The following is a 24,920-nucleotide window of genomic DNA, read 5'->3' as shown; positions in this document are numbered from 1 at the left end:
AGTTCTCTTTTACAGCGCACTATATGGGACTGTGTTCTTGTTGGACAGCAGTAAAAGCGAGGCCTGTGGCAGTTGTTTTGGGGGATCTGGTGCAGCAGAAACAGGCCTCTGGTTGTTTATGAGAGGAGGCTGGTCTGAGAGGAGGGAGTGTGCTGGGCGAGTGCTGGGCTGGAGAGGAGCAGGCTGTAGAATAAGCACTGAGAATCCGCTGCAGCAGGACTCCAGGGAGAAGCCGGCTGCCTCTGGCACTCATCAGCAGGCAAACAGACGCGCAGGACGGACAGCCTTATCACTGTGCTGACTGTCAATCACAAGTCAGCCTAACCACTGCCCACACACACACACACACACACACATAATAGTTTGTTTTATACAATGTCAGAATGTGGTGCCAATGTAACAACCTATTTTTTATGAAAAGTTAAATATCTAGCTAATTTAAAGGATATTCAATAAATAATTATACAAAAAAATATAGAATTTAAAGAATATAGGCCAATAGTAATGTTGAGTATCAAGCAGTATAATATTATTTTTAATATAAAAATGGACAACTTGAAACCATCCATTTGCAGTTGTGTCATCCCCCTTTAGGCAGTGTCAGTGTGTAATCATTCCCTCCAGGCTACCTTCTCCTATGTGTTGTGTATATAATTTAATTATATTGAAAAACGATCTGCCTTGACGTCAATGTTATCATTTATTGTGCTGTTGAGGATGCCATTAAGTTTGCAAATAGGCCTTATAAGGATGAAATTAGTCAATATAGGTAATAGATAACTTAAAGTTTATGATATTTATATCATGTTTTTGTTGTAAAAATACAAATCAAACTAATATGGTGTGAGATGACTATTACTGCTTTGAAATATTACTACTTTAAGTTGGATAGGCCAAATTTAGTTCTGTTTTTCATACCGTTTTTTATTAGATACTTTTTGAGTGTAGAATTGCTGCCTCTTTTACAGAAATGATGAGCACACTGACTCAGATTTTCCTGATTCTCCAGTGTTCACGGCTGTTGATAAGCCATGGCTCGTATGGTTGGAGGGGCAGTGTTGTTGTTTTGACAGTCAGGGCGCTGTGAGTTTGCAGTAATCTGATCCAGTTTAAGGCTATTCCAGGGCACTGGAGCTGAAACGGGAGCTCACAGCCTCACTGCATCCCCTGAGACACACTCAGCCAAATCATATGCTGCCCACTGACAGACAAATGCATCCATTATGCCTATTTAGTGCAGGGCATGGGTGAAAGGGCAAGAGGCAGAGCAAAGGGATTGCCAAATGCCCCGGTCACCATCGTCTTTAGAGAGAGGGAGGGACTGACGGAATAGTAGTAAAGAGGAAGAGAATGAGAATTGGGGAGGTTTATCGTTCCAGTTAGAGAACCAATAGTGTAGAATATTGCAGAACATTAGGTGAGATCATGTTGGAACATTGATACTGGGGCTTAGAATTGAATATCGCCGCTGTCCAATGAAAAACACTTATCTCCAAAACAGCGACTTTACAGGAGAGAGAAAAAACCTTGTAAACTTTCAATGAAAGTCAATGTAAAAAGAGTTTATTTCAGGTCATTTTTAAGAGTTTTTATTGGTCCGTTCATCAAGAAATGTTGGCACAGTGTAAGGGACAGTTTGTCTGTTCAAAGTATGTAGTAAACTAAAAATCAACAAAAATGAAGACAAGTGTTTTTCATAGGACAGTGACGATATGCAGAATCAAAGATATTTAAAAAATTGTTCATCCTGCTTTTATTGAAGTAACTGTCTTTACTCTCCAGGAAAGCCTTTTGTTGGATTTTGGTGTGTTGCTGTTAGGATTTGAATTAGAGAAGTATTGCCAATAGAATAGGGCTCTATAAAAACCCATCTGTATTGCAGTTAGTTTTCTAAAATGAGTTGATGGAGAGTTGGGGATGAGCTTGGTGGTGATCATCAACTATTACTAATATTATAAAATATATCACACAAAGCATGATAACCTATTGTGCCATCTTTATTTTTAAGAGTGTAGCATATTTACATATTTATATTTGTACCTTTTTAAAGGTTTTAAATGTGAGTAAGTGAGGTTGAGTGTGTAAACAGTGTGTAGTGATCAGCTGCTGGGTGATAGCAGGATGTATTCTCAGTGAGAACATGCCAAAGGCCAGCTGAAACCCTCACAGGGAGCTGGAGAAGGCTGCAGAAGACCACACCAGCTGGCTTTCATTCTACGAACTCGGCTGTCGCAATGGCAGCGCTCAATTCAGCTTACATCGTGCTTGACCCCGAGCTGGCATGTGGATGGTATGTTTAATGCTGCCAGTAAGTGTAGTGATGTCACCTTTAGTAGATCTTGTAGTCTGGTTTCTGACCAGGCTTGATGATGACAGGATTGATAGATCTAAGTCCTTTAACATGGTTTTGTTGAAAGTATGCTAAAGGGCCATAACATTAAAACCACCAGCCTAAAATTGTGGAATGGACTCAACAAGAACTCTGAAGGTGTCCTGTGTTCTCTGCCACCAGGTCTAACCTTAGCAGCAGATCTTTTAAGCCCTTTAAGTTGTGAGATTGGACTTTCATGAGCATCACTGAAAGCCTTGGGGTCAATGACCCTTTTACCAGTATAGCCATTGTCCTTCGTTGGAGCATTTTTGGAAACATCACCTGATGTTTCCAAAAAGACCTGCCCATTGGTGGTCTTCCAATATGTTGATTATCGTCAAATTATTTTAGATTATTCAGTTGCCAAATTTTCTGCTTCTAACATCAACACCAACTTCAAGAGCTCGCTGGTCATTTCCTAGAAAATCAACTTTGATCCTATTACCTGTCAGTGGTTTAAATGTTATGACTGTTTTTGGATTGTCTTGGAAAACTTTAAGCTGCGGGGCCTTCCATGTGTTTGTATTATTTATAGCTCAGTTGAATTGTAAATACAATAGTATTGGGACACCTGTTCATTCAGTGCATCCCAAAAGTATTGGATGGAGCACCATAATTCCAAAGAACACAGTTCCACTGCTCTATAGCTCTATAGCTCAGGGCTGGGTGGCTTTATATCCATATATTCCACACCTGACATTAGGAATAATGCTAATAGGTTCATGGTAACCTGATCCAGAAAGTTCTATTCTATTGCTTGTATGTATCTACAGCGTCTAGACATGATTTTTCAGCAATAAGTGTAAATTAAAGTAGCTTAATGCATTCATTAGGACCCAGCTGGTACATGACCATCCTTTAGTGTTGAAATGTGAGGTTAAAATAATGTTGTAGTTTCAGTTTAAAACAATACTGAAACAATGTTTAATATTACATGGCAATAGCAAAGTATAAAATACTTACTAATAAGTATTAAAATTTTGACTTCATGTGTTTTATATAAATATGATTATAATTATTATTTGTATTAGCACTTAATACTTTATTATACAGTATATTGATCAGTAACCATTCCGAATGTCTAAATATATTGTTAAAAATGAAACAGACAAGAAAGTAAACTTTGTGAACAAAGGTTGAGTTACTGTGTTACTTCTGCTTCAGTCTAAAGAACATTTTCAGCATTCAGAGTTTTTCTGAGTGTTGTTGGATCTATATACTTTTACTGTCTTTACCCCCGAAGAGCTGTACTTTTTTTAAAGAATGCCCAACGTAGAATATAAAGAGAATACAATCTACATTTTAATGCTGATTATTTTTCCAAAAAATCAAAAAACATAATTTAACGTTGATTCAACCTTAATATGATGTTGATTCAAGTGTATGCACAGTATAGCAGAAGCAATTAAGCTGTTTATTAGCAGCATAAGGTGCTTCATTTAACAAGAACATTTAAAATGCAACATAAAATGTGAATATTACATATGTGATGTGTGCATATTAAATATGTCCAATTACACAGATATTAGAATAAAGTAATAATAAACACGCTGACAGGGTTGGAGGTTTGAGGAGTGTCTCTGTTCTGCTGCACACTCTGAGCTCCTCTCTGACTGAAACTCAGCAGAGCTCAAATAAGCTGTTCTTCTGACGTCAAACATAATTTGACGTCCCGTGAAGTAGATTAACGCCATCTGGAGGGACTAGCAAGAAAAACAGTATCTCTCCTTCCTTCTCCCTCTCTCTCTCTCTCTCTCTCATTCTCTGACTATCTCTCTCTGATTTTAATAATATAATTAATTATTATATTTTTTTAAATTAAGAATTATGATTATAATAATAGTTATGATAATATGATAATATCGATATTATATTATAATAATATTAATAAATTCTATATAGAATGTACAATTATCTGAATGGCTGCTTTTGTGAACTTATTAAAACGTGTAATAGCTATCCGTTTGAATGTAAAGTTAAAACCGATTTTTGGAATAAAATTTATAAAATAAAACAAAAGTTTTTTTTAAATATGAACAACTGTGAGCAAAATCAATCTCATGTTTAAAACATCGTGTTACAGATTAGAGGAACAGGATAAATAAATTATTAAAGGGCGGAAAAAATAGTACATATGGAATTTAATTTATTGAATACAGTTAAAAATCTAAATTAAGCTAAATTGCCTAATAATAATAATAATAATAATAATAATAATAATAATAATAATAATAATATAATATAATATAATATAATATAATATAATATAATAATTATGGGTAACTGAAACAAACCAAAAAAAACTTTATTATGTATGTTTTAAAACAATTTATTTTCATCATGTATTATTGTTATTGTTACCGTAATAATAGTCTACGTTTAACAGATTATTATTATTATTATTATTATTATTATTATTATTATTATTATTATTATTATTATTATTATTATTATTATTATTATTAAATCAAGAGTTGTTAAATTATTCGTTAATATGTTAATACCGTGTGTCAATGTATTATTATTATGATTCTTATTCTTATTATTATTATTATTATTATTATTATTATTATTATTATTATTATTATTATTATTATTATTATTATACACTGTAAGAATAGTAGTAATAAAAGCCACATAATTATAACATTATTATTGTTGTCGGGAAATTAAAGTTTAAAATTAGGAAAGTTTAAAAAAGGAATTATTAAGTAATAAAAACATTTGTATTTTAGTTTCTGAGACACAGCACTGAGTGTAAATGTAGGAGATATTGTGTCTACTACAGACGCACACGCACATGCACACACACACACACACGCAGTCACAATGTTCCCGCCAACATGTGGAATAAACCCGCGTGCTGTAGGTGCTGACCTTCCGCAGGACAGTCTGTCTGCAGCCGCGGGCGGTGTGTGTGTGTGCGTTGGTGTGTATTTACATGTTGGGGAGGGGGGGGGGTTGGGGGGGGGGGCATGGTATACATGGATTCTGCTCCCAGATATTGCTTTATTAGCACTTTATATATGTATATATACCGTACTGTACATGATTCAGGTTTTATAATAATAATAATAATAATAATAATAATAATAATAATAATAATAATAATAATAATAATAATAATAATAATAATAATAGTTGTTGTATACAGAATACTAAATTTAAATGATAAGTTATTGTTCTAAAATGTTGATAGATAATAAATAATAATTAATATTGTTTAGCTTCTGCTCCTCATTAGCGTATAAAGCTGCAGTTAATGTATAGTAAATAGAGTTATAGGGTTTGGGAGTTTTCGGTTCAGAGATTTTGGCATAGTACCGATCCCCGGACTTTCGGATCACCTGATCATAATTATCTCTTCATGATGCGCATGACGCTCGTTAACGCACAGCATTCATACACTCGCATCTGCATTTGTTCAACCTAATACAGGTCATTTTAATGCACGAGATTACTCTATTATTATTATTATTATTATTATTATTATTATTGTATATACAATTTTAAAACTAAAATAACATTTTATTAGTTTATTATTGAATCAAATAATTAGTTAATCTACTTGTTATTTTTTTCCTAAATATTCTTTTTCTTTGTTTTATTATTATTATTATTATTATTATTATTATTATTATTATTATTATTATTATTATTATTATTATTATTATTATTATTGACTGTACAACTGTGTCACTACAGATTGGTCTGAATGATTTTTGTGATTTGTCTGTTGTGACTAATTGAATCGCGAGACAATATTACACACTATACAGCGAGCAAGCTACAGCGGTGCGTCCGCGGATCTGTGTTTATCGAGAACGAGCATCACACACATATATACACAAAGAGAGAGAGAGAGAGAGAGAGAGAGAGAGAGAGAGAGAGAGAGAGAACACAAGAAAGAGAACACAAGAGAGAGAGAGAGAGAGAGAGAGAGAGAGAGAGAGAGAATCCAAATCACTCCCATACCTACAATAAAAGCACCTGCATAAGACTGTGTGCCACCAAAACAACTCTGACACTTTAAGACATGGACTGAAAGCGTCCTGTAGTATCTGGTACTAAGACATCACTGCAGCAACAGTAAAACCACAGACAGGTGATAAAGGGAATATCACTGATTATCTGTTTCTGGCACCAGAATGGATCAGAACATGTCCAAAACATCATGCAGGTCTTGTGGGATGTTCCTGGTTTTCCAAGGAACCTATGGTCAGTGCAGAAATGCTACAATGCAAAAATACTCTGGGGTCTAGGTGCCAGATACCACAGGACTCCCTCATAGGTCTTGTTGAGCCCATGCTTCAATGGGGCAGAGCTACAGTATTTTGATGGCATGATAGGGACCAATGCAATTTTAGGTACGTTACAGTGCAAAACAACAATTTCATCAGTTTTTTTGAGCAAATGTAGTTTTTGGTAAGTGCCAGGTGTAATTGTCTCGTCAGCTGACATCAATCAGATGTGAAAGTCATGACAGCATGTTTGTTTAGATGAACGTGTTTCCTCCTTCACTGCAGTGTTTGCTGACTCTCAGACTGCAGAGCTTTTCCACTGTGTCTGTGTGTGCGTGTGTGTGTGTGTGCAGGTGTGCATGGTAGGCTAAGTGTGTGTACTGTGTACTCCCCGCTGCTTACTGGTTCTCAGGGTCTACACTTGCATGTGTGTGAGCGCACGCATGTCTTTCAAGCTTCTGTGTGGTTCCCATGTACGTGTGTGAGAGCAGGCTTCCCTGCCTGGACGGGTCGTGACCTCTGTGTCGCCCAGCGGGGTCCAGACACCCTCAGAGCGCTGCAGGAAGGAGAGAGTCTGTGTTATTCTTTCTCTGCCTCTCAGCCATATTTCACTAGTGCACACTGACCCTGCCTGGACACGGACAACTGCTGCCATCCCAGGTTTTATATCTCTGAGCTCAGAGTAGCTCTACTGTGGTGTCTACAGCCTTCAGGACCAGCTTGGAGTATAAGCATCTAAAGACAATGGAGTCTAGAGGGTTCAAATGGGCTGCGGTTTGCGTTCACACTGGCAGGTGACAGAGCGACAAGTAGCCAGTCATTTCCTATGAGATGATGCATTTTGTAGTTATGATTTAGCAGCAAGTGGCAAGCGACAACAGAGTGACAAACTGAGTTTAATTAACTTCATTCAAATAAATTATGACCACTTGCAGACCCGGGAGCTCAAAGTTCCCACTTTCCGCAAAAAAATAATTCCTAATCTAACAGTGTGGATCGAAACATGGAAAGATTAGAACAGGGTTCTCTCAAGTCTTAAAGGGCTTGGATCAAACACTGTTCATTCATTTTACCAGTTTAACAGTTTTAAAGTTTAGAAGGTGTGATAATGCAGAAGAACCATCATTTGTCATCATTCTTCATCAGCTTCTATACAAAATTTGTTTAAGAACAATTCTTCTATGACATCTTCTCTGGACAATCGGTTGCCTAGTTGTCTTTAATCCTCCTCCTGGAGACCAACATACTGCAGGTTTATCTTCAACCCAATTGTCTTAAACAACCCATTCAATTGTGTTGCTGCTGTCTGAATTGCATGGGACTTTGGGGAGCTTCAGGGAGCTCATTGATGTCGTTAATGTTATGGTTGATTCCCTCCTTCCATTTATGCTTTTTTCAAGAGGCATGCGTTCCGGTGATTTTCATCAAACATTAGTAATAGAGAGTAACATATTTCATGGGTGTAATTTACCTGATGTTAGTGTTTGTGTGTTTAAATCAGGAGCTCACATGTCCCAGGAATGGATGGACCAAAGACTAAGTTCACAGTAGCATTAATTCTTTTGGTAGAACATTACCTGTTAAGGATTACCTGATTTTCCAATATTTTTTCTATTTTAGCATTTTGCAGAGGGTAATCCAGCATCAGATCATCCTTATCCAAAGAAATGGCTCAGTTATGAAGCTCCAGTCATGTGGATGCATCAGGTTCTTGTGAGGCTGTCAGGTATGAAGTTAGCCAAAGACCAAGCCAATAAGCTATATAGTAAATAGCCTATTTAAATGTTGGGTTATCATAGGTAGCTCCTTTATGAACCATCTTGACAGCAGTAATAACTTAAGTAGTCGGCTGGACAGTCGTATAGGAAGCTGAGAGTAATGTAATTGAGCCACTTTGACAGGAATCAATTTCGACATCTTCATTACTAGGATAGAATATTTCTAAAATATTAGTCATGTACCTTATAAGACTTGATTAGCTATGAAATAAATTGTAAGTGCCTGACTGTACAGTAAACTGCCCAATGGTAGGCAGGTGGTTTAATATTTTTCTGATTGGTGTTTTTTTCTACCTTGGTAAGCAGAACTGTACCAGTACTGTAGCTTCTTTAACATTGCAGAAATAAATCACAAACAACTTAAGGATTCAGCAGCTCTGTGGCCTGTTCTCTTGAATCTCTAAACTCCAGGATCTATTCGTTACTGTCATCAGACTCTACAGCACCTAATCACCAACTTAATACACCCATGGTTGTTCTAATGAAATTCTTCAGCACCTCAAACGTTTCTCGAGGTCTTTCCATTTACAGTCAGCACCCTTCAACCTTTTCAGCTTCGCTTCGCAACTCAGCACATCATATTTCTCAATCCCGGGACTTTGGACAGGTCGAAAAACCTTTGATGGATTCTCGGCCTCTGGAGGCTATTTATACGCCCTTAAAGCCAGTTTGCACCTGGGCTGAATAAATCCGAGTTACACCATTTGTTCATTTGGAAGTGTGGGCTTGGCTCGATTCATTTTTCATCTTAAATACGTAGAATTTAATAGGGAGATAAGTTCTTGCTCCCTGTGTGGGTGTTAATATACTGTGTGTGTGTGTATATGTGTGTGCCAGCTGCAATAGTTCAGATAGTTTGTGTGCGTGAGTGTGTGTGTGGTACATTAGCATGAAGTTCACCTTATCTCTTTGTGAAGGTGCTGATTCCAGTAGTGTACACACTCTTTAGTCTCTCTCTCTCTCCCTCCCTTTTTCTCTTTCTATCTTTTCTCCCCCTCTCTCTCTCTCTCTCTCTCTCTCTCTCTCTCTCTCTCATTATGTCTCTAGATGGCATGATTGGTGGCAGAGGGGAGGGTAATTATGATTGACAGCATTACTCCTCTATGTGCCCCTCAGGTCAGCCTGACACTGTCCAGATAAACTGCCTGACAAATGACCTGCATAGCTCTGGTTCACCAAATCCTGGATTTATGTGTGTGGATGTGTCTGTGTGTGTGTGTGTGTACGATCCAGAACAAAATGAAGAGAAAGGCCTTTAAGAATCAGGATATGCATGCACTGTAAAAAACAACCTATAGAAACTTGAAAAAAAAATCAGGTAACTGTTTGCATTTACTTATTATTCGTATATAGAGTTTGTATCATACTTTGAGTAAATAGTATTTAAATTGAGTGACTGAGACACACAAAAAATAAGCTAAACAAAAAAGCACCCTTGTTCACTATTTGGCTTCTGTAATCATTTATTTGCTCAATGGGTCCCCCAGTGTTCCCCCAACCCACGACCACCATTAGTGTGTAGTCTGGCCCATCAAGGCTAACTTCCATTAAGAAGTACAGTAGTTACAGCATTGCAGTTCTCACCCATGGTAATTTGCTCTTATGACCTACAACACTGTGGCCAGCCAGTCAGCCATAATAGAAAATCTAACTGAATATCCAAGGGACTGTAGCCCTGGTGGGGCTACACAAGACTGCAAACTGATGGTGAATGAGAAATGGAGGACACGCACAATATGCAAATAAAAGATGCCAGTGAATATGTCTGGTAAACTTTATCTAATGTTTAAGTCTAATGTCTTAGCTTTTCGATTTAGAAAATATTTACTCAAAATATGGGGTAAACTCTACCCAATAATGGAAGCGCAAATCTATGTTTGGGTTGAAAGTTTTTGCATGTGGTAGATTTGATTTATTTTACTTATCATTTTAATATACAATGTTTGGTAATATTTAACGGCTTTAGAAAATTAGGTAAAATATGTAAAACTGTGGATTTTACTCAGTATTATTTTTTATGTATTGTATTATATTTATTAACACTTTTCTTTTTTTTACAGTGTGAGAAAGCTTGCTTTTCTGAGCTCTTCACTGCTCTGACGTTCTGGCAATAAACTGGAGCCGCACAGTTTTAGCTTAAATGTCAGAATCACTTATCGTTTTCCTGCCTTGGCTTTGCTCGCAATGCATGACTATTTTGTTACAGATTTTTTTTCTTCTTCTCTCTCGTACATTTTCCACGCTGTTGTTTGGGACTGTTCTGAGTTCTGAGTGCTGCAGACGCAGAGTCGTCATGTCGAGATGGGAGCATTGGAGGCCTTTATGAGGCCTTTCCTGTTTGTGTTTACCCCCGACCTCTCTGCATTATGAGAAGGGAAAGTTTATTTGTGCTGTAAAATGCAAAAAAAAAAAATGTCTTCATGTTTTCACGTCTGCCTGAGTTTACCAGAGACTTCTCTACACCATGTTCTTCTGCTTTGCTGTGCTCGGCTCTACACGGGGCATTTGCGGCCCATGCCAGACTGTTAATGCCCCGTGCTCTCCGCCAGGCCCTGCCCTGACCCGGGGCTAGCCTTTGCCCGTAGGTGTGCCCTGCCGATGGGGCGTGGATTTGCGTGCGTAGGGCCCCCTGAGCAACCCCCACCCCCACGTCCCCCCCCCAAAATCCAGCCCCTGTGTGGTCCCGGAGTGCATGCCTGTGTGTGTGGTCCACTGCAGGCCCCCCGATCATCTGTCCGAGGGCTGCTAACTGCCTGCTCAGCCACCAGGGCTGTTTACTTTAGCTCTGTCTGCACCAACCCGGCTCTGATCACTCGCTTCCTCCAGCTGGGCCAAATCAGGGCCTGGGACCCAGCCCATCGGAGAGCACCAACCAACAGGGGAGAGAGGGGCTCTTATCAGAAAGGCAAAGGTATCTCTAAAAGAAAAAAAGGAGAAAAAGAGAGAGAAATGAGGCCCCCAATGACTCAGAGACTCATCGGAGGGGAGGAGGGAGGGAGGGGGTATCACACTGGATATTCCTCTCTAAATGAGAGACATAGATTTGGGTGGACTGGACAGACCCTGCGAGCAGCGAACAGCAATTACCATGTCAGAGGCTTTGCCCCATTGGTCGTGATAATTGCTTGCTGACACCCAGTATAAGAAACAGGACACTGCCGCTCTATAAGGGGAACAGACAGACTGCCGTCTGGCCCTGATCTGCTGCCAGTGTGTCTGTGCACCGAGAGAATTATTGGGGGGAAAAAAAAGAAGTGATGCTATGCAGAGAGCAGGAAGACATACTAATGAATACCTGTCTCTCTGTCTGTCAGTCTGTCTTTCTGTATGCATGTCTGCATGCCTGTCTGTCTGTATAGGGAGTAGAAGTGAACTGTAAACAGTGCTACAGAAACAGGTTCAGGTAATACATAAAGAAACGAGAGAGAAAAAAAAAACATACCTACCATAAAACTGCTGATTCAATTATTACAATTCTTAATTCACAATGGAATCAGTGTTTTGGTCATTTATGTATGTCCAATTTATTAATTTATTTGTTTGTTTATTTATTTATTTAGGTTGAGTTAACATATGCAAGTATTAAATTGTTTGGTTTTTATTTAGTTATGCATATATTATTTTTCATTTTTTATTCATTTTATGTAGATTGTATGTTTTGAACATTAATAAAATCATTGACTGTGCTTTTAATTTATTCTAATGCTTTAAAAATATATATTTTCCAAGATGAAACATGCATACAATCTTAAACAATCCATTTTAATTTTGGTAGGTGCTTGAATAATAACTTGTAAAATCAAATGTGTATATAAATTCTGTTGTATTTTTAAAAAAGAATAATATACTGCCTTATGCAGTAGTTTCTGCAACTCAAATTTAATGTGAAGTGAAATGTTTTGCACAGTTAAACACAAGATTTGACTTAATAAACAATGTATTTATAGTGACACTACCTTTGCACACACTTGTAATATGTTATGATGAATATAGAAACAATAATCATGCGTATATACAGCAGGTTTAATGGGGCACTATAGAGAAATGTGTATGACGTTGAGGTTAACAAAAACAAAAAAAGCTGGTCTTCTCTATTAATCAAACAATTAAAATGAGAAAAATAGAACAGGTTTGACTGCACTTAATTTTGTATAACTGTTGGCTATGGTTAAGTTTCCTTTATTTAGGTAAATGAATGAAATGGGAATATAAATAGAATTAACATGTTTTTAAATTTTAGATTATGTGTATTTAGTGCATTTCCATCTTAACCTTTAATATTTAAAAAGGTTATTAATTAATTAATAAATAAAAACAGAATAATATAATAAAAAATGTCCAAAATATCTCAAATTACACAAATTATAATTCATAATTTAATTTGCTTCTTAAAACAAAAAGTTTTCCTCTTTTTGTCTCTGTTAATATGGTATTATAGATTTAGGAGGTTTATACATTACCCTTACAATTAAAACATTGTTGTGAAATGGTTAAAATTATGTCAAAAATAAATATCTAAATGTTTTCTTATGAAAATGCATTTTACTTTATTGAAAATGACAAAAAATCTAAAGGCAAAAAGCTTTTTAAAGTTTTAATTGTAAATTGATGGTCAACAGTTCAAATTAATGCTTAGTAACTGTGTTTTTCACATAAAGTAGTAAATAAAATACAGCAACATTTTTAAGGAATGCAGATTATAGTTTATTTTATTATTTAATTTATTTTTACTTAATCAAGCCTGACAATTTAAAAGGATGTATTACCTTTATGTTAGACTCTGTTTATTAATATGTTTATTAGTTCACAATAATTATAATAACATAATTGCACTAGTTGCACAAATACATTAATAATTGCTTTAGTTTTAAAAATATATAATACACAGTGCATTACTATGCTGTTATGCAAATTACAGTACTAATGTATAGTGCTGTTTATTCTCCTGATAATGCAATAATACATTAATAGACAGTGAACTAAGGTAATAATGAAAGCTTTATAAAATATAGCTATATAAAATATTATAAGAAATAATACAATTTTAATGTTTTTTTAACAGACATCAAATTATGTACTAATAAAAATCATAATGAATAAATCATCATGCATAATAAAGTTATTTAGAAGTATCTAATTCAAGCTTGTTAAGCCTAAAGAAACATAATAAATACGTTTGTATTTATTAAAATGTTAAATGTCATTGGTAATGTCAATATAATATGTTAGGGATGTTTGTTTCTGTTCACATTCATTTTTATATTATATTTCAGTCAGATCATAATATGATGATACTATTCAAATTATATTATATTATATTATTGTTATTTTCTACTGCATTCAAATGAAATTAAACACACATGTTTAAATGTTTCTGCTGCTTAAGTGTTATTAATTGATTTTAAAGGTGAAAATGAAATATATGAGTAATGAACACTGAGCATCAGTTCTGCTCAAATTGTATCTTCTTTATCGTTCTCTCCAGATTAGCTACCTATTTATTAATTTCCTTATTTACAGTGAAGGTCAGGCGTTTTGTGCACTGGAGAGCACCACCCCACACGCAGCATAACTTCTCCCATAAATCCAGAGGTAATGAGGCGGAGAGCAGGGTGGAGCTGCCACCACCCTGGACTAATGCCTCTTAATAAGGGCCGCTGGTTGGACCTGTCCCTTCACCAAAGTAATTCCTCTTATTAGGTGTGTTGATTGGACCTAACCCTTCAGTAAGATAATTCCTCTTATTAAAGCGTGTTTTCACAGAGCACGAGGGGAGCGGGGGTAATTCCTCTTATTTGGGTAGTTGGAGCCAGGATGTGGAGGCAGATTTGGGGGCCGTGGGGTAGCTGGTTGTGTTTAAGCTCTCTGTTTTGCCAGGGAAGCCCTCCGAGGTTGGAGTTTGCCTATTACAAATTGAGGGCTGTGCCGGCAGGCGCCAGGGCAGTGCAGAATGACTAGTCCCCGAGACCTTTGACCCATAGCCTGGTATACTCTGCAGCCCAGTGCAGGAGAGCAGTGACCTACCCGGGGCAGAATTCCAAGCGTTTCCTTCTCTGGAGGGCAGTTGGGAATTCATCTGATTTTGGGAGACTGTCGTGCTAATTAAATTTAATGCAGACCACTCCACAAATAAACACAGCGATAATGCTTACTCACTCAGAGTGATGAATGAACGTGATAACCTAATGAAGATCATCATTGCCATCCTGAATTCGATGGGGAATGGGCTGTACTCTCTATCTCTAAGCACCATAGACTGTTAGAATTATGTCTTATTTAGTTGAGTTGACTTAAAATTAATAAAGCTACCTGAAAGATCAATTTGTAGGGAGGCAACAACATAACCACTTTGTGTTCTCTAAAGAAGCTTTCAGTCTGTTTCTGTTGAGAAATAATTTAAATAATGACATGTTTATTAAACAATGTTCCTTCTAACTTTACAAATGTACTATTGGATAAAAATAACTCTATTAAATAATTATTTAAATAATTATTTATTAAATAATTAATCTCTGTTGGTAACAGTCCACTTTTTCATCTGTAACCTAGAAGGATCTTCAGCCAGTAAGTAGCAATAGTCAAGCTTCAAATGATGGTTATTGACCCTGTCATTACCTGCAATTCAATAGAATGAAAAGGTCCTTTAGAATATCAAAAATGAACATTAACTCAACATTTTACCCCCCAAAAAAGTTACCTTCTTAAAGTCTTCTTAAAGTAACTTTTAGAAATAACATTATACTACTTATAGTGTAGGTTCAACACCAATTACATCACAGTTATTTCTGGCCTAGTACAAGTTTCAATATCTTTTTTATTACAGCTCTATCAGTTGACCTTTAAGAAGATTTTAGTACATGCTATATCAAGAGACTTTTTTTTTTAAATAAGACTATACTCAATTTATTGCAATTTATACTTTTGCACTGAATCTATGCCAAAGACCATGCATACCTGCATACAGCCAGGAATGTAACATTGCGGTGATGCAGACACAGTTTTCACATGCAGCATTTGCAACACCTAAAACTTCTTCTTTTTAGTTTGTGTGACTGATGAAATGTTTTGTTTGTGACTATCAGAACTGTGTTGTAAATTATGGTTAACTCTAGATACTGGCCTGGGTGTACTGATCTACTCTTCCATCGTCCTTTTCTGCTTGTGCCAAGATCCCACAATACAGCATGACCTTTTGTTGACTGCACAATAAATACTGTATAGACTGTATATCACCAGTTTGAAACAAAGCTCAGATCTAATCATCTGTTCTATCTGTCCTATTATATGAACCCCAAGAACCCTTAATCAATAATCTTATGCTCCTAAAATAATGCAAATCTGAAGACTTTTGCTTACAGCTTCCTCTCCTTCTCAGTTTCCTCCTCTGTGCTCGAGGTAACAGGAAGCAGAAGATGAGAGACATCTGTCTATAATGTAACGTTTCCTCGCGCTACGTGCCAACCGATGGCTTTGATTCTATGAAAACAGATTTAACCCCCACCCACCACGCTGGCCACGATGGACATCTCGGAAGGAAAACAAAACAAAGTGTGGAAAAAAGGAGAGAAACCTCTCTGCGCTCTGTGTACTCGGAGCCGAGATGTTTCTTCAGCCCTCTCTTGCGTGGGTGGCGGGATGCACCCCGTGCAGCTCTGTTTAAACACCCCCCGTCGGATCCCCCGCCACTCCGCACACACGACCCGCTGGGCTCGGTGGCCCCACTGCTTCATGGTAATTGCTTCAGGAAGCGCGAGCAGCATGGTTCAAGGACTCCTTAATTCTATCAGCGGGCCGGGACCGGCGCGGCAGGCCGGGCGGGCCGTGTGGTGAGACCCTAAGGAACCGTTAAAGCTCATTTACCACCAACAGCATCCATATTCCTGTCACTCAGCCACAGGCCGGCCTCCTGACAGCACCGGGGTGAAACGACTCCCAGGCTTTCATGTAGAATGATTGATGCATTAATCACTGGATATGGTTTATGGACTGTGACGAGGAGGGGAGAAGAAAAACTGCACGGCTTCCATCGCAGGACCGCCGACTTAACACGTGTTGTGGTCATATTAATGTGTGGAGGTGTCCTGTGTCCCGTGAATGGATGAGGGGAGCACAACTGTTTGCTCTGTAAATGATGATTGTAAATCACATTCTGACATGGTCCAACATCCAGCGTCCAGCGCCAGCATGTTTTCTGATGAACATCCACACTAGGAAACGTCTACACTGGCTTCGTAATGAGCGATAAGAAATGTTTGTGGGTCTGCATTTTTGCAAACTGCTTTTGCAATTAAATCGCATTGTTTTCTCCATGTTTAACCCAATAGAAAAGCGCAAGCATAGTTTCCTCGCGTGCACTCAATGTATCTGGGCCTTACAATGATTACAGGGTTAAAAATCCAGCAACTGGAAACACATCCTGTCATTGAACGTGTACCTCCAGTACAGGACCTCCCAAGTTGCCCTTTTCCATGCTCTGACCAGTAGAGAGACTGTGTGGTCATGCGGTCAGGTCTTGTAATTGTGGGCCAGAATCTTTTGCAGACTTGGGGCAACTGTGTGGTTGGTCACTTTTTCCCCTCAGAGGTCAGTGTATGGAAGCACTGCCTCGTTCCTGACGCAGACAGATCTCTGGCCTTTGGCATTCTTATAGGACTTCCAGTATGAAAGCCTGGTGACACATATAGAATGGCAGGAAGCTGAGACATCCTCAGCAGAGCACGCAAACGATCTTCCAGGCTTTACTGTATGGGAAGACAAAAGCCGGTTATGTACAGTAGACTATAATAAAGAAAAGAAGTAATATTGTTGAATTGTCCCAATCATTTTCTTTCAGGTACTCTGGTTTCCTCCCACCTTTATCATGTTAAATTTCACCCTGTATGGGTATGGATGGTGCCTTACCATGGACTGGTTCCTTGTGTAAGGAAGGTGTTAAAAAGAGCTTATCTTGCTTTTTCGGTGTAACTATCTCTAATCTACAGAGAAGGTTTTTACATAGACTCTTGTTCATAGCTGTGAGGATTTGATTGCATTCGTTGATAAGAGTGTTTGTGAGGTCACAATGTGTTTGATAACTACCCCACCTCTTCAACAAAAGTATTGGATGGAGCCACATCCTTCTAGAGAATAAAGCTCCACTGCTCTAAAACATTTTAGACCCCCTTTTATCGGCAGTACTTGGAACTAGAGAAACTCTGTGTAGACAAATATTTGTACATCTGTGTCAGTGATGGACGCATCCTAAAATAGCATCCACATACAAATAGTATAGTATAGTATACTATAGTTTACTATAGTATAGTATAGTAAATAACAGGACAAATAGTGTCTAAGTAATTTTGTCCTGCTTTTCTACTGATGCATTTTTGTTTAAATATGTTCATAAATCAAATATGGAAATTCTGTTACTTTATTGTTTGATATTGTAGTGCCTCTAAGTCTGCGAAAATCATCTGCTCAGCTGCTGCTCTATAACGGTAGGTTAAGTGAGGTGAACTGTGAGTGGCCTGTGGCCTAGGACTTAACGCACGGTCTATTTTACGTGCAATTGCATTTCCCCAACTCAGACTGCATCACCAGCATTTACTGCCCACTGAGGAGCTCAATATGTTCAAAATATTTTTTTGAACATTTAAAGTAACTTTAACTAAAAATTGTCTTGTCAAAAATAGACAACAATCAGCATCCATCAACTCCTCTAAGCATCTGCCTAGCACTCTGATAATTACAAAATACAGTATGTTTAAATTATGAGCTATACAGAGTTTACATGAATTTATGTTCACTTCTGAATCTGATTGCACAGAAACTGTTGATCAAATGTGCTTACTTTAATGTGAACATGAACTATGAACATCTATCAGCTAGTAGATGAAGTTTAAGCATCACTCAGAAAGAAGTGTTTGGTCACCATCTTCCAATGTCTGAGTTGAACTCCGCTCAATGATTTTCGGTACCAGGATCTGTTTTCTCTCCTTGCAAGATTGAGAAGTCTGAGAATACTCCAGTTAAAAGTTTACTATAAGATATACTTAAATTACATAAGTCTACAGCAGCATATGATATAAGTATGAGGAACTAATGGACATGTATATACTGTAAATGTAGCTTGAGCAGCCTACAGATCAAATGGTTAAATGGTCAGTATTGGTAGTAAACAGCAAAAAACAGACATGGATACTAGAGGCCATATGAATGAAGCACAGGCTCACAGTCTGAATGTATGTTTTTGGAGAGATGATCCTGGAGCCACCAGCCTCAGCCACAGGCCTGCTGCCCACATGTTCACCTTCCCACCCAGGCGTGCCACGTTACACAGCCCATTAGCAAGCAAAACTTGTCAATAAGGCTGGAATGTTGCGTCACATTGGTAAAGGAGGGGTCCAGTAGGAGGGTGAGGAAAATAGCCTTTTTCCAGTGTCTTAATCTTAACACATATTATGGGACTAAACCAATATTTAACATTAATTTTATATTATTTATCAGAGTCAATATGTTTTAAGTACAACTAAGTATATTTTTTTCCACCAGAGAATTGATTCCTTGTTGGGTCCTGTTTATCAGTATTGACTCTGCATATTCTGACTACTCTTTGTATCACCCCTTTTTGTAATAATATATTTTATAATATCCTCCAATATAAAATGACTAGATGCTTTTCAGTCTGGTGCTTGATATGAAATCATGGCTACAAAACATGCCCTGTAACTGTGCATTTATCACTCTGTTGGACTGTCTTTTGTCACTAAATTGACTTTGGTTTGTCACTCTAATGGTTGTTGCCAAATCGCTGTTCCAAATAGTGTGTTTCCTCTGATAGGAACTAACAAGGGAGGATAGAGTGTACAGTATCTGTTCTGCATTGCGAGTTGTGACAAATGAACGCATACTGCCTGAGTCTGATTACAGCACAGGGATTTGGGCCTCGACCCAATGTATAATGGCTCATTAAACATTTACTCATTGTATTTCATCAAGCTAATGTGTAAAACATAATGTGCATTTTTAACAAGATTGCTGTCATTTGTATTAATAATTACAGGTCTATTAAATTAGCAGGTCAGCAAGTTGTATAAGCACGTGATTCAGTTCATTATATTTATATTAAGAACTTTCAATTATTAATAATACTGCATTCATTTATATGGTATATAGCTTGATAATTTGCACCCCTTGAGGTAGTCCATGGTGGATTTAGGTTGAGGTTAAATATCCTCATCCTCCCATATTAAACTTTTTGTATAAATAGTTCTATTTCAAATTACATAGCCCAAAAGGCACATTAAAAAAGTTATGCCCAATAGTAGAAGTTATGCACGATTGTAATGATGCTGTAAGAACCATAAGCTATTTAACGGTCTGCCTGGATTTTTATTTATGTACTGGGTAGTCTGTATAATTATTTTTTCTAATGTTTAATCTTTTTTTTCCTTTGTATTTTTTTCTGAAAAAGCAATAATTGAGCTCATAATTAATCTCTTCAGTTGTTTTAGATGGAACAATGGCTGCTTGTTGTTGGCACATGATCTAATGAGTTTAATATATATATATTATGTTTTTTATATTTAACAAATGGTATAAAATGATTTGAGAGAGGTGGAAAAACTTTTGCATTATGGTCTTTTCCTTTTTTTACCCTGAAATTACAAAACAAGACTGGTACATATTCTTTAAAAGGTTAAACATCTTAAAAAAGAGTTATTCAGTGTGTCACTTCCACTCTGCATGCCATTGTACAGATTAAGGGGTTAAAACACAGTGGTAAAACTGTATAAATCTCTCCCCATGCTATACTTGCTGATCTGAACATGACCTTTGCATGACGTGATAAGGAGTATGGATGATAAGTAGCAAAGTTCTCTTATCGATGGGCTAGCTTTGAGAATGAGCTAATTGCTCTGTACGGTACATAGCCAGAGAATCACTATCATCTTTCAGGACTTAAACATTTCCTTCCTCGTGATAATGCTCTCCTATCGCTCACTTCCTTTTCAACTCAATCCCTGTGCCTCAAGCAATTAAATTGGTAGATGGACATTATCTCTTTCCTTCAGAATTCTGACAATTAGAATTTGTGGCATGAAAGCGAGGCTCCCAAATCTCACATCTCACAACGGCTGCCCTCTGCATATTCAGATCATCTGATGCCCTGTGACCAGGCGCACTGCCGACTTCACTGTCCTGAGTTTGGATCCATAGTGTGAAGACTATTTTACACTGACGCAGAAGCCTGAAGACCATCCAATAAAAATACACATCCAGCTTCACGCCGTCGCGTGGTCTCCTGCATCTTCACCCCCGCATGTGGTGCGTCTGCTTCCGGAAAGTTCCTCACTGAAGCTGTTCTGAAAGGGCCTTTCTGGGTGCTTCAGAGAGAGCTTTTAAAAGACGTGTGAAAATGTTTTTCCAGGCTGTGAGACAGTCGATTGCTCTTTGGGACTCATTCTGTGTTTTTGTGGAATCCGTGTTTTTAACAGGTATATAATGGTTAAAGGTTTCAGGGAGGTCTTCTTGTAAGTCTCATTGAGCAGGTATGGCATTGAGCTTTGCCCTCTGCTCCTCTGGGCATCATTACACAGCCCTGAAATCCCTCCGGATATTTTTACACTGGAGAAATATTTTCTCAACTGATTGTAAGCACCTCATAGAAGGAAAGAGTGGTTGGAAAAAATGCAGTTGAGCGATACAGCTCCAGACCCTTTCCCCCTCTTCTCAGTGTTGTGGCATATTTGTCTTATTGCAGAGAAATGTAAAAAAGGAATGTGCATGGTTCTCCTTTCTGACTGAGTGGCATGTTAATACGTTTGACACTAATCATGGAGTTCCCATGTTGCTTTGATTTGCCCTAGATTGGACTTTAATGTGCAAACACGCGGAGGTCCAATCAATGTGGGACTACACATGGAGGCCTGCGCAGCTCTTCTCTTCTCCTCTTTTCTTCTCTTTTCTTCTCCTCTTTTCTTCACTTCTTTTCTCCTTTCCTCTTTTGGTCTCTTCTCTTCTTCTGCATGCCTTTTTTCTTTACCTATATTCTTTTTTCTTCTGTTTTTTTCTCTTCTCTTTTGTTATAGTCTTCTATCTTCTCCTCTTGTATCTGGCTTCTTCTCATTTCTTCTTTTCTTTTCTTTTTTTCAAAGTCTTGCTCCCATCCTTTTTAATCCTGTTTTGTATTTTCTCATTTAATTTCTTTTATTGTTCTCTTCTTTTGTTATTTTAATAGCATATTGTCTGATTTTGTCTCTTCTCCTTTTTGTGTGTTCTTTTTGCATCTCTTCTCATTTCTTCTTATCCCATGTCTTGTTCTCTTGTCTTTTGTCTCCATGTCTTATATTGTCTCATCTGGCATTTTCTCTTCTCCTCAGTTTTCTTCTCTTTTTCTCTCTTCTATTTCTATCTTGTCCTGTTGTATGTCTTCTCTTTTCTTGTCTTTGCTTTATGTCACATATCTTATCTCATCTGGTTTTGTATCTTTTCCTCTTATTTTTCTTGTTCTCTTCATGCCTCCTCTCATCATTATGTTCTCTTCTCCTTTCATTTTTCAACTTTTTTATATTCTAATCATTTATATTTTCTTATCTTCTGTTCTTTGTTCTTTTTACCTCTTCTCTTTTTTTTCTGCCTCATCTGGAATATTCTCTTGATTTCTTTACTCTTGTCTTCTCTTCTTGTCTCTTCTTTGTATTTCCTTTCTCAAATTATCTTGTCTCATCTGGTATCTGTTTTTCTTCTTGTTCTGTTTATTTTCTTAACTTTTCTTTATTTTTTTTTTTTATCTGCTCTCCACAACTGTTTCCCTCTTCTTCATTTATAATTTATTTTTTCTCTCTCACCTGCCCACTCTCTCTTTCCTTTTTGTCCATTCTTTTACCTTCTCATCATGTACTTTCTAATTTCACTTCTCTTCTCTTTTATTTTCAATTTAAAGAATTTTATGCACAAGCATGCAAAGGTCTTATCAATGTGGGACAGCATGCAGAAGAAAGAGTATTGCAGACATGTTGTTAACAGGAGAAAGATGAGATTTTATTAGGCAGTTGAAAAGAGGAGTGTCTAAAACTGTAGTTAACAACCTATTTTCAGTTTGATAGAGAAAAAGAGAGAGAAAGAAAGAGAGAGAGAGAGAGAGAGAGTCAGAGACACATGCCAGGTGTACATGAGGTCACACAGCACATTCTGCGTTGAATCCAGTTTGAGAAACAGTGTGAGAATGAGATGTGAATGTGTTCTCGTTGGGAGGGGGTTCAGTATGCCCGCAGGCAGCTGGATGTGGAGTGTGTGGTAATGAGCTGTTGGAGGAGATGTTCTGGCTGTGCTGGGGAAAGCCGAGGCGAGGTGAGGAGCTCTGCCATGCTCCCGTTCTGCTCTCACCTCTCACTGTCCCTTTACATTAGCATTAGCTGCAGCAGCTCTGACACTTCCTCACAGTACTGAGTGTGCTGGCCAGTGGAGGTGTTACTAAAACTGTATGAGTGTCTGTTTGAAGTCTCTCTCTCTCACTCTCTCGCAGTCTCTCACTCTTTTATTTTATTCTTGCCTCATTTCTCTATTCTTTCTCTCTTCATTTTGGCAATCCTATTTGTGATGCTTCTCTCTCATCATCTTCTCTTTCTTTTCTGTATGTCTCTCTTTTTTGACTCTCTTCCACTTGTTTACTTCTTTTTATCTCATCCATTCACTTCTGTTGTTCTGTCTGTCTCACTCTTTACTATAAGAAGATAAAATATTGGGCATTGATATTTGCATTAAATTTATTCTTTTTGTTATTTTCACTTCTTTTCTCATTCTCATATCCTCTTTCACTTTCCTCCTCTCTCTCTCTCTCTCAGTTCTGGCAACATTGCTTGTGGTTGTGGCCGGGATGATGTGGTTGTCCCACAGGAGTGTAACCAAACCATTTTGTGAATTTAAATATACCTACTTCATATTTCATCTGCTGAGAAACATACAGTCCTCCGCTGTCTGGACCAAACGTCTTGTGAACTTTCACTGTTGTCCAGAGAAAGTTAGCTTATTGTTTGTATGATATTGTTCTCTGTCTTAGAGAATCATTGCCATTGGACATTTACATTTGTTCTTACAGAGCACTAAAAGCCGTTATATTAGATAATAAAGATAATGCCAGTTGAACTATAGAAATGGTTCAGAACTGTACAGTGGGCATTTAAGAAAAGAACAGTTGACCTTCTCCTGTTGAGTTACCATTTTGGGGATGTGAGGTGGCGTATTCTGGAATGCACAGTATGATCACGATTTTAGAAAGGTGCTGACACCTCCAGCGTACCTCATCTGAAGGAGAGGACAAACAGACCATCCATCTCATTCCTACATGACAGGCATAATAGTGTTTATCGTAGAGTAGACACCTCGCCATAAAACATGGACACTTAGAGTGCCCAGGACACAAATCCATTTGTCCGATCTGGCCGACAGTCCTGCCTCTCAGGCTGAAGGAGCGGTCTGGCATCCGGCTGGCAGGACTGAAGGCTTCTTTAAGTCTGCAGGGTCTTATTTAAGTGTGGGTGTAGAGTGAGTTATTAAAAAACACAGAGAGGAAAGGTTAACATTATGAAAAGTGACAGTAATTATGATCCATTAACCTTTTCCAGCTTTTGGGCAGATAAGGAGCTTGGATGGCCGCGCGCCACTGAAATGATTTAGAGTGTTTTTGCTCTCCGGAGGTTAGAATAAGGTTCACGACTCGAAAAAAGAAGACGGGGAGAGTGAGGGATTGTCTGTGTAAAACATGACAGTAAATTTTACTCTTCCGGGTAGTATGGTGAGGAAGGAAGGGGATTTGATAGCAAAACAATGGGGTCGTGTTAGGTGTTAGCTCATTTTTGACAACAGACTTAGCGCAACGCTGAGTTTCCCTGAAAGTGAAGCGAAACTGAAAGAAAGAGCTCAGTGCTCTTTATGTCCAAATGTTTGTGAGCACCCTTTCTAATGAATGCAGTTAGCTACATTAGGATGCATCCATTGCTAACACCATATTAGTCAACAAACAAATATGGCATGTGCAATAACTTGGGTGACAATTGAAATATTTTATAATAATTTTCTGGAGTTTAAAATTGCTGTGGTCAAATTGGCCCCAAAACATAATACAATATGTCTTAGTATTAATATAAATATATAGTATTTTTGGTTCTAAATATTTTAGATGACAATTTGTTTACTTAGAAAAAATATAAAGCCATTAAAAGACCAATAAGGTCTCTATTTTAAATTTAAAGTAAATGAATAAGATTTAATGGTGATATGCATATTTCTCCATAGTCTCATTACATGTATTCTGGTTGTATAAGGGGGGTGGGAGACATTTCATAAATAGCTATTTACATTTTTTAAATAGGCAACAAACAAATAGTATTCTACACAAACTTGGGTAACTTCTAACATAAAAGATGTTAGTAAATTTGAAGGTAACAGGAGGGTTAATTTAACTCAAACTACACTCTAACTATAACAAGTTACTATTTTATTTTAAGTTGGCCTGACTTTACATAGTTTTTACAGTGAACTTACTGAATC

This window comes from Astyanax mexicanus, chromosome 9 (genome assembly GCF_023375975.1).
Source record: "Astyanax mexicanus isolate ESR-SI-001 chromosome 9, AstMex3_surface, whole genome shotgun sequence".
Classification (NCBI taxonomy): Eukaryota; Metazoa; Chordata; class Actinopteri; order Characiformes; family Acestrorhamphidae; genus Astyanax; species Astyanax mexicanus.
This window is presented reverse-complemented; position numbering follows the sequence as displayed.